A 15,384-nucleotide genomic window follows, 5' to 3' on the forward strand; every position below is an offset into this window, starting at 1 on the left:
CCTTCCCCAGGGAAGCCCACCAGCTCTCACATTGGCCACCTCTCTTCCCCCCGGACACAGGCCGAGGAGGTCGCACTCAGCCACACATTCCCTTCTCTTACACCCGGGCTTTGCCACACAGCCACACGCACTCCCACTGACCCGCACCCGCGATCGCACGCGCTCAGGGTTTCCCACGCAGGCACACGCGCGCTGCCTCCCTCGCAGCACGCTCCCGATCCCCCATGCGCATCGTCTCGCAGGCACTCGTCGCCGCAGACTTCCACACACGGAGCCGCACGCCGTCCTCGGCTGTTCTCCGAGCACGTCGTCACTCGTACATGCCTCCCCCTCCCGAACCGCCGGCGCTCACGCCCGGGGCAGCGAGCGGCCCCGCGGGGGCGGCCCCAGGGCCGTACCCGAGAGGCCGCGTATGTTCACTTGCGGGAAACCCGAGGACCTTCCCTGCGGCCCCTTTGGCAGCGCGACGCCGCCACTGCCGGGCCAGCTGCGCGGCCCTGGTCCGGAACAGCTTGTGTTTGCTCCCAGCAGACGGCCAGGAGGGCGGCGCTAGGAAGGGTCAGCCGGTACTGCGCCGCGCAGCACTGGGCAGGGGGCACCACGGTGAGTGGAGCCCGAGGGTCGCGGGGCAGCGGCGAAGACTCCACAGGCGACTGGGCATCCCCCGTCCCGGGGACACCTCCGCCCCGCTCTCGCTTCGCTGATACGCTTTATTCCCCCACCTCGCCCCATCTCGCCGTCCCAGACTAATGCTGGGGCTGCGCTCCGACCCGCGGGCGGGTGGCCCCGGCGGCGGCAGCGCCATGCGCTCGGCGGCTGCGATGTGCGTGCTGCCAGAGCCAGCCGGGGAAACGCCAACGGCGCCCGAGGCGCGGGCAGAGGTAGCGGCTGATCTCTTGGCAGATCTGAGAGCGATTTGGCCGCCACAGCCGGGAGGCCGGCCCGGATTATTCATCACGAGCGGACGAACACAATCCGTGCCCCCCACCCCCTCCTCCGGCTCTGGATATTTTGTCCCGGCCGTGCAAACAATATTCAACTTGTATCCTCTTCCGTGAAGGCACCGGGAAGCCGGACACTGCCAGGAACAGGCTCCCGTGTAGCGCACGGCAGCGGGATCCTGTTTCCCTCGCAGCCGGCGAAGAGCGGCAGCTCCGCGGGAAGCGAGCGCTTTCCGCCCCCGCCCGGCGCACGGCGGCGGCCTCTGGGCTCTGCCAGGAGTCATCGGGGGGGGGGGGGGCTGGCCGCCGTCTGGGCTCCCGGCCCCCGCCCGCAGGCGAGGGCCCCCGGCGTGCAGCCGCTGCTTTGCAAACCGCACGATCGCAGCTCTCGGAGGGCGGCACGGCGCTGGCAGTCGGCGCTGCATTTCTGTGCCAAGCCGCGGGCACAGCGGGGCTCGGCGGCCTCGGGCGCAGCGCTCCGCTCGCCAGCAAAAGCCGAAATAAAAGCCAGCCCCGCAAACATCCCCGCGGTTTGCCGGGCGCCGGTTTCCCCTTTTGCTCCCCGCAGCCGCCGGGGAAGAGCAGGCCTCTCCCCAGCGGCAGTCGCAGGCGGAGCGGGGCGGGGAGGCGAGCTTCCCCCGGGCCCCCTCGCCGACCCCACTCCAGCGGGGCCTCCCAGTGCGGCGGCGGGCGGCAGTCGGCAGCCGGCCTTCCCTCGCCCCCTGTTGGAAACCACCGCGCACTGCGGGGCCGCGGCGGTGGGGGTCCGCTATCCCCCCCGCTTCCGACCGGGCCACGGCCTCCGGGCGCAGGAAACTTCCTCGCCGCGCTCAGCGGCGAGCAGCGCGGACGGCACGGCCCGACTGGGGCCCGGGGACCCCGGGCGTCTTTCCCTTTCCTTTCTTCTCTGTTTCCCCTTTCCATGTCTTCCCTTCACGGTTCCCTTTCCCTTTCCCCTTCCCCGCGCGCCCCCCCGGCACCCACCGCGAGAGCTACTCAGCCGAGCGCATGTTGCTCTTAAATCAAGCCTGGATATTTAAAGCTTAACTCCTAGTTTATTTTCGTCCTAGACCAAAGACGCTCGCTACTTATTCGGGAAGCTATTTAAATACCTTCCTCGACCTGCCTTCAGGGTTATGAACGCTGCTGGAGAATTTCACAAGGGTATTCGGTACCGTCGCCCCAGCTCACCAGGACGCGCCGCGGGAGCCGGGAAGCATTGCCGAGAGGGAGGGAGGATGCGTTTTGGGGCCCTGAAGACTTCTTTTCAGCCGCGGAATCGCTGTACTTGACACTCACTTCGTGGTTTGTTACTGCAGGAGGAATCTGTTTATAGTCAAACCATATTACATTGGGACGTATCGATTTTCCAGCAGTACTCCCCACCGATTTAATTGTTTTTAAGAATGTCAATTGCAGCTCTCATGTTCCGTGAATTCATCAGTGTTCAAATAATAAACCTCATCATCGTTCTAGATCATATGGCAGTCTGCTCCTTACTTGCTGCGTGTGCCCCTCCGCGCCGCCCAGCCCCCCACACTGACCGGACTTCACCGTGGCTCAGGGTGTATAAAACTTCAAGGAGAGCTCTAGCTGTCTGCTCCCACCTCTCTCTCCGGTTCACAGCCCCTCAACTCCATCTCTTAAGTTTTACTGTCTTAAAATGAATGCGCTGAAGAAATACACCCCTAAATTAGTCATGGTTCCTGGTTTCGGGTTCTACAGCTCAAAATCCCCATTGCAGCGCAGAGCAGACAAAAACAGAAAAAAAACCAACCGACCAACCAACTGAAAAAAATAGCCACACTGAGAAGTAATCGAGTCTTTAAAAAACAATTGGAAAGAAAAACAAGCTGAAACTGCGGACAAGGCACTGGGAACTCCGCGCTGCTGCTGCTCGTGGCTCCGCTAATCCGTGCAGGAGAGAGCAAATTGATGCCTTGCCCGCCGTCTTGCCCTCTGACTCCCCACCCTGGTGGCACGCACACGCGTGGGCAGCCGCGAGGGATCCCACCACCCCCCGACAAGGTCACCGGGCTCCAAGCCGCGCTGCGGTTGCCCAAGGGATACGGAGGGTGTGGGGAGGGACATGCGATGTGACCCTCCCGTGGCAGGGACGGCTGCCGAGGTCCAGCGTGGGGACTGTCCCGGGAGGGCGAGCACAGCCCGCGGTACCCACGGGAGGCGAGGGTCGCAGCCAGTCCCCACGGGAGGGGACGAGTGTCGCCGAGTACAGCTTAGCGCAGTTACTTCGCGGCTTTTCCTCCGCTGCTGCTGCTGCGGCTGCTCGGGAACCACTTTTCCCCCTCACAACATGCCCCGCGGGCAAACTCAACCCCCACGGCGGTTTCCCTCCGCGGCAACCTTTAAGCGTGCTTCTCCCCTAATGTACTCGGTGCGTTAGTTCCCAGAAATACGGCGAAGCGGCTTAATGGCAAGCGGTTTAAACTGTGCTACGAAGTTGCTATATCTTGGGGCGGCGGCGTGGGGGGTGTTGTTGCATGGGTGGGAAATTAGGTGGGAGACGCGAGGCTGGCTGGGACCCACGCGGCCGCCGTGTTTAGAGGGATCGGGACTTAGCGGTCGACTCTGGGGGGTGACGCAGCTTCTCCCCCCCGTGAGTTTGGGATCCTCTAGGACGTTTAAGGTGACAGCAGCGACCGCCCCGAAGACAAGCGCTACCCTGCAAACTCAGGGAGGACTTCCAACCCCCCCCTCCCGCCCCGTCCCCACAGACTAATAAAATGTGTGGACAGCGCTGCCCACTATTCCCCTCCCCCCAAGTTTCCAAGCAGCCGAAACCATCACCAGCACGTAGTGCTAGGGGAAATCCCAAGCTCTGACCCTTCGCTCCGCTCAGGAACCAGAGGACTTGATCCCGATCCCGCCTTAGCACGGCATCTTCCGTCTCTCCCTCCGGGGGAAGGGCAGGGAAAGCCTTGCTCCCGGCTCCGCACGGTGAAGCCCGCCGGGAGGGCTGCGGAACCAGGCGCAAGGTGCGCCCCCGCGGTGTGCCAGGCGCGGGAAAGGGAGGTACCGGGATGCACAGGGGCATTCCGCACCTCGCACCCTCCGGAGCCGGAGAGTGGCGTCAAGGGAAAGTCGCGACAGGCCGCACGACGAGCATCCTTCGGCTTGCTTGCTCTGCCGTATCCCGCGGGCAGCCCTGGGCTGCTGTTTATTTTGTTATCAAATCAATTAAGCCGCCGCTCTCGTATAAAAAGGGGGAGGGAGAGGAGGAGGGGGCTTGGAGTAAAACTGTGGCCACTCCTTTGACAACGTCTCACCAAAGCAAAGAGCTCCTCCTGTTGGAGAAATGTTTTCCTGCCGGATGGGAAACCCGCCGCAGCACGCAAGAGATTTCATTTTCTTACTTTATGTCGTGTTCTGTGGCTTTATGTTATACTATGTTACTGGTTTAGTTTACTTTATCTGTCGGTGGCCTCTGCACCAGCAACCATACCAAACACCTGGTTCAAATGCTCTTGTGTGGTCTACTTCTCTTTCACCATTATGTCTGGTCCCTGGTACAATTTGGGGACCCAGTCAAACGCCCCAAAATGAGCAACGCTTCGTGTGCTGTACATAGGGGCCTAACCTCGGTAACATCAATGGTGCTCTGACAATACTCGACACCTTGTAAGTGACATTTAGCAGATGCAGAATTTCTTGGGTTGATCCAAACTCTCTTACAATCTGCAGAAATCAGTGTGCTGGTCACTGGAAAGATCCATGTCAGTTCTCTCTCGAGTCAGCTCTTAGGCAAGGTAATTTCTAACCTGTGCGCTAAGTTCATGTCCGGGGTTACCTTAAAGTTTTTTTAAACTTATGTTTTCTGTTCAATGAGCTAAGCTGGACTGAGGAGCCAGTATAATCACAACTGGTATCTTTTGGGGAAACCTTGGTAGAAAAGCCAAGCATTTGATGAGCAAAGAGATTCTCTTGAAGCCTTGTGATTTGCTGGGAAGCACTCCTCTGAATGTAGCATCTGGCTGGAACCATTGATCTGGCTGCCAGAGGAGAGCACCCAGCCAGCCGGCCCTGCAAAGAGCAAGGCTGCCAGACTTCAAGCAGTGGCTTTTGCTCCTTTCTGTTTAAATGAGCTCTGCTCTTTACCTCTCTAGTTGCTGTCAGTGATTTCAGAATGTACCCTACTAAATAGTGATATATAGTAAAATATTTGATTATTTTGTAGTAGTGCAAAGAGGATCATAACCTCCCCAGTCACAGAATGGTATGGGTGGAAGAAGAGGTACTTAGCAATTTCATTGTCTCCTAGCTGATATGATCTCACCAAAGCGATTAAGCCCTGTAACCGGGCTACATTAAACCCAAGGTATATTGCAAGATGGACCCTGGTTTCTCTTCCTACCCTGCCTTTCCCCAAGATATAGGACTGCCTGCCCAAAAAACCTCCCCCGCTTCTTTCACTCATTCGCTTCCTGGGAGACACAGACACTGAGTCCCTTGGGGATCCTTTCTGCTTGGGCATGCCACTGGGAGAAGGAAGAGTTGTATGGAGGGTGCAGAGCTCCTGTAGTTCCCAGCTACTCAGACAGGGAAGGCATCCTGCAGCTCTGAGGAAGAGTGGGACCATGGTGCAGGGAGTTTGAGGCAGGCGGAAGGGAGGTGGAGGTGCAGTCAGGCTAGGTTAGGCTACAAGGCAGCTCCCAGTGGGTGTAAGACAGGTATTGCTCATGCCTGTATCACATCAACTGGCACTGAGTCGTCAGGGGTCATGCACAGTTTGAACTGTGTTACCACTGGAATAGCAATGCTCATTACAGATATTGACATCAGGAGAAAAATGGTGCTTTTGCTTTCTCCCTGTGTTGTAAGTAATCTGAAAAAAAAAGTTTGGTGCACTGGATATGTGTCTTCTGGGAGATGCTTTTAGAAATAGGCACTGATTATGGAAGTCTTCATTCCTGGAGCACTCAGCTACACCCTGTATGTAAAAGCGGGTGCACTTACAATCAGCAGCTACTTAAAAAAAATGCCTAGCTTAATTTTGGTTGGCCAGAGATGGATAAAAATGCTAAGACATACAGGCAAGGTGCAGTAGTGTTGGAGGATGGTGAAAACTGTGACCAGAGGTTGCACTTTAAGACATTTTCTACTGCTTCTGCACAATGAGTTTACCCATTTTAGAATAATTTACTTTGCTACGTTTGCTAGGTACAGTTGATTTCTGTTGTTTAATCAACAACTGCACTCTCAGGCCATCTGCTTCTCCTACTCAATCCTGCAGCAGTCTGGAGCTTTGTGAGGTGCTATGGCCATGTGCACAGTGGCCTGTGCACAGTGTAATGCCAAAAAAAGCACTCATATTCACACCAAGATGTGGAGAGAAATGGGAGGGGGAAAAACTTAGTGAAGCCAATAGTTGTGACCCTAACGTGTTAACAATACAACAATTTGGAAAGAATGACAGCAAAGTATAATTTTGTTATGTTTTCACAGTCACTCCTTACCTTCTCTCTGAATTTACTTGGAAAAGTGTCTCACCTATACAAGGCACTACCAGAGCCATACAAATAATCAATGAAATGTCCAGTGTAGTTTTCAGCCAGCTCTGACTATCTGTGAGCATGATTTCACCTTCTCCACTTGATGTCAGCCACATTCGCCACCCACAACCCACATGCCTCCTCCCTCTGTCCCCACACAAGCTGTATAACCATAAGCTCAAACCCTGCAGTGTGGTTTGCAAGAGGAGCAATTGTGTGGATCAGGATGTCTTGTGAAGAAGCTGAAGTTCAGGGTATATGATTTTAGCAGCTGGTAGAAGGGTTCTATGTCAGGAGATCATGGTTGATGCCAATCATTAGTTTTCTTGTAAGAAGGAATTGATTATAGGAGAGTTCATGGTTTTGCGAAGTTCTGCCTGCTCCCTTCTGCCAGCGTGTGAGTTCAGTGGTGCAACGAGGAAGTACAGTGTTGCACTTTGTTTTCTTGGCAGGAGAGGTCTGTGCACAGGGTTCAGGTCGAAGGTTTCGAGTGTGAAGGAAGGGAGGAAACCTGTGGGTTCTAGAAGTTGGGAGGGGGTGATGTGCTGAAGGTGAAGCTGTAGTTAAGGGCTTCAAAACATGAGCGAAGGCTTGGCTAAGGACTTCATGGCTTTCTGATACTTTTGTTGGTGGGAAGTGCCATGAGCAACTTTAATGGATTTTTAACAATATTTTTTATTTGGTGGGATTTCTGTGCAAACACTGACAGATGGCATGGGTAGCTCATGTATTTTCATGTCTGTTCCTCCCGTAGTGTCTTGCAAAGCCCTAAGTCTTCACATATCACCCCTCTTTCTGTATGATCTCTTTATCTGACTCCCCTTCTCTGTCTCCTTTTCCAGACGGTGTCCCGGATTTAATCTATACTCTGTTGTTCCTAGAGTGCAGACTAACCCTTCTGTTTTCTGACTCATTGATCAGCTCTTTCACTACTCATTTATACAGAATCACTGGAAATAGCCACGTGAGTTGATATATATGGGCACCAAGAAAAAAATAAAGGTGGCAAGGGAGCACATAAACAGAAAGGGGATATGTATAGGACAGTAAGGAGGGGCAGCATCAGGAGGAGTGGTAAAGATATTGAAATGTAGGTGGGGGCTTGTCTGTAATGTGCTCTGTGGGTCTGCAGGACTGATAAGCTCCAAGGAGGAGAGAGATGTAAGAAAACTGGCTCTGTAGCCAGAATGGATCTGAACTGGGAGAAACGGAGGAACTGCGTGCTGACAAAGCCTGGGCAGCTCTCTCCCCTGAACATCTCTCCTCTAGACTTTCCCTTCTCTTCTACGGTGTCTCACACAACCCTACTGCTGCAGCTGAGCTGCATCCCCTCTGCCCCTGCCAGCTGAACTGACCGTGGCACAGCTGCCCAAAATGCTGGGGGGAGAGACCAAGGGAGCACAACCAGGGCTGGGTTCGCAGAGGGTTAAAAGCCCAGCAGCTTGTACCTTTGTGGAGACAGCCCTCAGAAAGAGCCCCTTGCTCTTGCCTCAGCCTTGTGGTGTAGTCAGGACTGGTGCACACCAGCACAGAGATGCAGCTCCCTTGGCAGGGGCTGAGCGCAGAAGAGTGGAAGGTGACATGAGGGAGACATCCGTAAGGAGAGCTGCTCAAGCGCTGTTGATGTGGTGTAGTACCTCAGGGCACCGGTCCAGGCTTAGTCTTTTCCTCTACTGCAGAGATGGGCTGAAGCACTTGGGGCTTAGCAGGGCTTAACCACTTACACACATCCAGTGCACAGCCATTTGCTTGTCACATCGTGTGCACACACAGACATGCATATCCCACTCATCTCACACCCCTGTTACCTTGAAAATCCATGTGCATAATTTCTGTTTTCAGGTGAGCAGTGCAAAAAGCAGAAGGCTTTTAATCCTGCATTAATCGCAAACCCAAGCACTCCTGTTGGCTAAATTCAGCGTTACTTGGATTCAACATGATTTGTGGTGCCTGAAATTTCCAAGGTACAAAGAAACAGAAGCCTTGAGATGCCATCAGATATTTCATCTGTAAAGTTTGGTATTTGCAGTTATTTAGAAACAAATGTGAAAGAAAATGAACATCATTTAGAAATGACTAAATATGCCAGAAAACAATGTGCTAACCCCTCCCTGCCTTATGCAAGAGCTAGTGTCTCAAACCTGGAAATTAAACTTAATCAGAAAAGTTTGATACAGTAGGATTGGATTCCTATTTTGGCTGAAAATTCCAAATAATCTTAAACTATGGCCTTGGTAGTGAAATCCTCTCTTTTATTAGATTGAGAACAGTTTATTTTAGCTAGTATGCATACCAGCTTCCATTGATATGAATCCCTGCCATAAGAAATAATTGACATACCTTTGAAATGCCATGGAAAGTGTTTGGTTACCTGTGAGAGCAGAGAAGCTATTTCTAACAGAGAATATAACTGAAAGTAGGACACGGAAAAGGAAAGACAATATTTAAACCAGGCTGTGAATCTAACCAACTACGGAGGCACGGGGAGCAAGATTTGGCCTTTGCTTTGCACTGTCATACGCACCTCTGCAACAGTCACCTTGCCTTTTTCCGTGCTGCATGCCAGAAGAGGAACTGATCCAAGCTTTAGAGCAACAGGCTGTACTTATCAGTATCACAAGGTGGCTGGTTTGTTTATGCAACTCCTGATGGAGGTGATGGATTAGCCACTCTTTTTCACCCTACTGACACTAAAAACATTTCTGGCCTCACCTTAAAGGAAGAAACTGTGTATTTGCCTCCATCTTCAGTATTTTGAACCACATGGCCAGAGCCAGACAAAACACAGGTGTAAGACCAATTACAATAATGTAAGCATTTATGACAAATCATTCCACTAACCTTTTTTCCTCTCTCTTTGCAGCTTAATGTGCTCTTGAGCAGGGGTGTCAAACTCATTTTCACCGGGGTCCACATCAGCCTCGCGGTTGTCTTCAAAGGGCCGAACGTAATTTTAGGACTGTATCAATGTAGGAGTAGTTACATCGATACAGTCCTAAAATTACGTTCAGTCCTTTGAAGACAACCGCGAGGCTGATGTGGACCCCGGTGAAAATGAGTTTGACACCCCTGCTCTAGACCTTACCTTGTATGGGACAGCTAAGAAGGCTAGCAGGGCTTAGTTAAGCATTGTTTCAAATGCCAGATGCAAAAAAATGGGAAATTTCACCAGGTTTTAGAATATTTGACTTTTATTTGTCAGTGATTCTTACTGAAGACAAACTTTAATAGTATTTATGTCTAAAAATACTTTAAAACCTGTTTCTTGGGGAAGAATACAGACTCCAGGCACCTGACCACAAAAGTGAATTTCTGTCAGTGACACAGCCTATGCATATTTAGGGCACCCTGCTTTGCCCTCTCCTTGACAGGATAGTGGGTTGCCGTGGGGTTCATCTGCTCATGTCACTGTCATCTGTCATGACATATTCATACAGGACCCAGCTGCTGAAGCTTACACTAAAAAGGAAAAAAAAGGTAAAAATAGTTGGTTGATGTTTATGTGGTTTCTTAGACTACACCTGCACAGTCCTTTTCAGGGCTCACTGTTTGAAGAATCATTAACCTTACATATATATGCTGTCCTATATCTTAAGTAATATGCCCTTCTACTGTTAACCTTTAAATAATGCAAGTGCAGAAAAAGCCTTGTCACTACTGAGCACCTCCCAGTAAACTTTGGCAGCAGTTTAATGTCAATACTAAAAGCATCGTAACATTTTAGTAAACCGTTTTCTGAGGTGAGATTGATTCTTTTAGATTTGCTGTGAGATCTTTTCAACTCAAGAGTTTTAGAAATGCTCATGTTTGGAGCTGGCAGTCTGGAGATGATGAAGTTTTTTGTACCAAGGCTGAGCTTGTTCTGGATCTGCTGCAAACTACCCAAGGCAAAACTGAGTCCCATCACATGTATCTGCCTCAGACTCACTCCCTGCAACAGAGGCATTTAGAAGGTCCTGGCCAGGCAGCTGTTGTGGTTGACCCTGAGTCCTCCAGTGCTGGGGGAGGAAATGATACCCTGGTTCTGCCCCAGCTCCCTGTGGTGAAGCAGTCTAGGGCTCGGAGTCCAGCAAGGAGCAGTGAGGAAGTTGGTACTATACTGTGTATAAGAGTCATCCTGGAGAAGAGAGGGGAGCACAGACTGGGTAGACAATATGGCAGTGCCTGATTCCCTCTGAAGTGGTCTCCCAAAAGCATTTGGGCTAAATGATGCCAGATCATTGCGGTAACAGCGATAACAAAGCAATGCTCATTGATTTGAGTATCCCCAAGACAGTGCTGGGTCTTAAAAATTATCATCAACCTGGCTGATACAGCTACAGGGAAAATGAAGTGTGCACCCACCTTCTCTCATTTAAGAGATTGATTAAACTGAAATGGGTAGCTATGGAAAAGGTAGAAGATGTTCCCTGTATGTATGATAGATAAGAGAAGCCGCATGGGCAGCTTGAGGAAAGTGTCAGCAAGCAGTAAACATAACACCACTTGTAGTAGGACTGGGAAAATAATCAGAGCAATTGCTCTGGGGTTAAAGTGCTTTCTGAAAAAATGTTGAAGCTGTAGGCAAAGAAATTGTCTCCTCTTGCCTGATTCCTTCTGGATTCTAGGAATCAAGAGTTTGCAAATAAACAGGGATGCACCAAAGAAATATTTCGCTGTTTCTGGTTTCTAATACAAATGAATGCTATATTTTAGCCATGCTGCCCATCAAAACAGGCAACTATGCATTGAAAAAGGTGCAAAAATATAAATGCATTTTCAAGGAATGAAAACTGTCCGTGTTCCTTTTTGATAACTCCCATGTTGTATTTTCTATGATACCTCACTCTTGGTTCTGTGAGAAAAGAGCAGAGGAAAAATCTTACTGGTCACTGACATAGCAAAATTCCCTTATTACTGGTCTTTGAGGATCAGGCTTGCAAATGCTGAGCCTCTGTCTCTTCTAGAGAAGTGGCCTCGGGGTACTGTTGCCGCCGGGTCACTCTGAGCCAGTGTAAGCTCCTGTGCATGCAGGGCTCTGGCTGTGGCTGGCCCTGCTCAGCTCTGCCTTGGCTCCCAGTTGAGTCAGCACCGTCAGCAGCACTGGCAGAGACTCAGCTTGGGTTATGTGCTTAGGCAATATGCTCTGCATAGAGCAACATGCTATACGTATATGGTATTTGCTTAGGTGGTAGGTTACTAGTATTGGGAAAGGTTTAAGCGGGGGGAGGGGAAAAGTGCGGTCCCTTAACATAGAGACTCACACAGCAAAGGCTCTGTAAAGCAAAGCCCTATATCCCCAAAACACAATTTCAGATCTATTGTTAGCGAGTAAAAAGGCAGTAATTAGGATTGGAGACCAATTGCGCTCTATTGCCAGGGAAGATAATTCTCAGCACAGATACACAGCTAGCTCTATTTTTATTCTATCATTTCTTTTTTCAGCATGCTGAAAAACTCAGAGAAGAAAAAGTGACAAACAGAATTCAGAGGTGTCCAAGTAAAGTTACTTGTGAGCAAAATGTAATCCATCAGGAGACTATTTACAGTGTCTATTTTAGTAAAAGTCCCCAAACTACAGTTCTTTGGAATTAAAATAAATATTGATTTAATGCATAATATAGGCAACTGGTTTCTGGATTGTACGGTGCTATCATTTATCACGGTAAGTAGTTTTTAATGTAAAAATGAAATATACATTCTGCTGCAGCTACTTATGTTTTGTACTGGGTTGTTTGTTTTTAACCATATTGTGTTAGATGGGGAACATGAATTGACTGTCAAAGGGTGATGTCAAATATACCTCTTTTACAACTGCTAGCCTGCATGACTCCATGTATGCACTGTATTAGATCAGACTGTATTGTGCTTGGTGCATGTCCTCACTGCCTACACACCCAAGGCAGACCACGGCTGGGCACCGGGGCTTGCTGAAGTGTGGTGGCAGAGCCCGCAGGGGTGACACAGCCATGCAGGAGTCCTGACCCATTTGCTGCTGCACGTTGACCAGGCAGCTCCCGCCCAGCATCTGACTGACCGCCACGTGAGTTCAGCAATGTGCTCACGTTTTCTTGTGCTTGTTACCACAGCTCATGCATTTGTAGGCTCTTTGGACTTGCCTCAGTGGACCTAGATGACCTCTCCTTGAAACAAAATGCAGAATAGGGTCACCCTAGACACATACAAACATTGTTTGTGGCCCAGGTGAAAATGCTCAGTGTACAAAAAAGAAGCATCACAGTGTAGAAAAGCTCAGGAAAAGAAATTAACTAGAAATATACTTGTTAGGTGACCTGAAACTTGTGCTTGTGTCATCTGAGCTATCCTTTATTTTAAAATACAATAACCCCTTATTCCTGAGCAGAAATAAAGAATATCAAAGCCTGCGTGCTCCACAAGTATATTCTGTAAATCCTGACTGCCACCTGTAGCTGCCTATGGTGGAGCAGAGAAGACAAAAGATCTGTTCAGAGGGAGCCTTGGTTTCCTCCAGCATCAGCATCTGGAGGGCACAGCAAGACCAAGCCACAGCAAGACCAAGCCACATCAACACCAGCACTGGGAAGGCTCCATGACATCTTGAGGCAGATGGCGGAGCAGCTTCAGAGAGCTGCACAATCAGCAGGACATGTACAGAAAACTTTCAAAAACTGCAGGTGAGAGACACTGGAGGCAGGTTTGGATAGCTGGGGATACCGAGGAAGTGACAAGCATCTTGAAGGAGTCATCTGTGCCACCCTGAACATTTGGGAAACAAGCTTTCTTCAGTGTTTGGGACAATAACTGCAAAGGCACCTTTACTAACCTCCACAGACCTCTGAGGATTGCCTTGCTTCTCTGGGTTAGAGAAATAACATCAGTCTCTTTTTATTTTTTTTTTAATTATTTTTTTTTAATTTTAAGATAAGTGGAACATGTTTCTTCCTTTTCTGAGTGGTATGGAAAGACCATTTTCTCTTCTAATCACCATTTGACAAAAAATGGAAGAGCAAATGACCTATGTTTTTCCACTGTGATGTTCTTTGCTTCCTTTTATACATTTCTCTCTGAAGAGTGTATGTATCCCCCTGCCCCATATTTCCCAAGCTTTTCCTGGTGATTGTGTGTTATTATGGGGATTAATGCAGGGGAAATGTGAAAGCAGCAAACGAAGCCTGCGAGCTCTGTCAGTTATGAGGGATGGGCTGTTATCCTTCACACTTCCTTGTTGCAAATCCCATTTGGTGGCGTGCAAACCTGGCCTTTGCAAGTCTTTGGATCAGTCAGGGGAGAAAAAAGCCTGTGTCAGGATTGGTTTTAGCAACAGAAAGGACTGATGCTGCTCCCACCCTGGGCAGCCCCCTTCTCCAGCCGGTGAGAGCCTTCCTGGGAGCCCTCACTGCTTCTTGGTCCCACTCAGGGCTTGGCTTTCCTACCTACAGCACCTTCCATGCCAGGAAAAGGTCCTGGGCTGGGCACCCTGCCTCCCACCCCTCGGTCCTGCTGCCTGGTGAGGTGGGAGCTGTGAGAGCTCTGGGAGCACAAGGTCTCAGCAGATGCAGCTGGGCCTGGGCTGAACACCTGAGTGCTGCAGAGAAGGAAACAGGCAGCTGTCCTCAACTGGGAAAAATCTACCTGTTGAGTCTCATCCTCCCTCTGCCAACATCAGCGGGAACTTGGCCTTTGATTTAGATGAGCCTACTATTTTCTGAGCTTGTTCTATTAAGTTCAGGCTAGTTAGGAGTAGTCCGATCCATCTTAACACTCTGTCCCTGCTCACAGGCTACACAGGAGCAAGTTTCCCTATCTACAGGCTTGTGATTTACAGCTCTTCAAGGCGACTTAGTACCAATGCTCTTTAGCAATTTTTTTTTTCCCCCACAAGCCAGTCAGTAAGGGCATTTACTGCTTGCTATTCTCCGCCTTACAGTTGGTTGCTGTATCCCAAGGTATTGTCCCTGTTCCAGGACTGGTCTCACCGGTCTATAAACTAGAACCCCCTCTCTGCTCACAGATTGTCCACAAACATATCGAATTGTTCCTTGGATCCATTGTGCTCACCAGGAAAAAAAACAGAAAGGAGATTTCCAAAACAGCTGCAGAGCTATTTCCGATACAAAGGCTCTCATGGGCATGGGGTCATGCCAGTGCATTTTATTTTCCTATGAGCGCTCTGGGGAATACAAACCTGATGCACTGGTGAATAAAGTTATTAGAAAAATATTAATAAAAATAATAACGTTAATTATAATAATAGTAATAACAACCCGCAAATAAATAAAAAAGAGACTGCAAATAGCAGCAAAACCGATGAAGAGGCTGATTCATGGACTGAAGTGAAAGCTTTTACGTAGCACTCACCTTTCTGACATAGATAGGACTGGAGAGTAACGCTAGAAACTAAACCTCCTTCCCAGCCAGCACAAACGGTTTAATAGTACGTTACACAGACTTCCTGAAATAGCTGCCCCCTGATTCCTCAGCCATGCGGGGGAGGAGGAGGGAGGGAGTACATACGGATGGTAAATGCCACCGCAGGCTCCCCTACGCAGGCACCCCCATCGATGCCAATTTTTGATCCAGCAGCACAGGGCGGATTAGCAGCGGAAGATTAATTCCTTCCTGTCATCTCCCTGGGGAGGTTAAATGATCTCAGGAGCAATTTCTCTTGCTGGGAACACTGTAATCCTGAAGCAGACTGCTAACTGCTATGGTTTATGTGGGGCTGTAATGATGGCAAGGAGGTTCCAAGTTTGGAGAAGGGTCATCAGCCAAAGAGATGTTTATTTAATTAAATGGTGATTTCTTGCAACCCTTCTCTTGTGTGAAACCTGTAGCTCAGAGGAACTGTTGGAGCAATTTTTAAAATATCTGAAGGAGAAAAACCTTAATTAATTTAAAAGAGAGTCCCACTGGGTATGAGCAGTTGAACGTGGTCCATGGACTTGGCCTTAGCAATGCATGCTACCCATCTG

This window comes from Streptopelia decaocto (assembly GCF_964273445.1).
Source record: "Streptopelia decaocto genome assembly, chromosome: 1".
NCBI lineage: Eukaryota > Metazoa > Chordata > Aves > Columbiformes > Columbidae > Streptopelia > Streptopelia decaocto.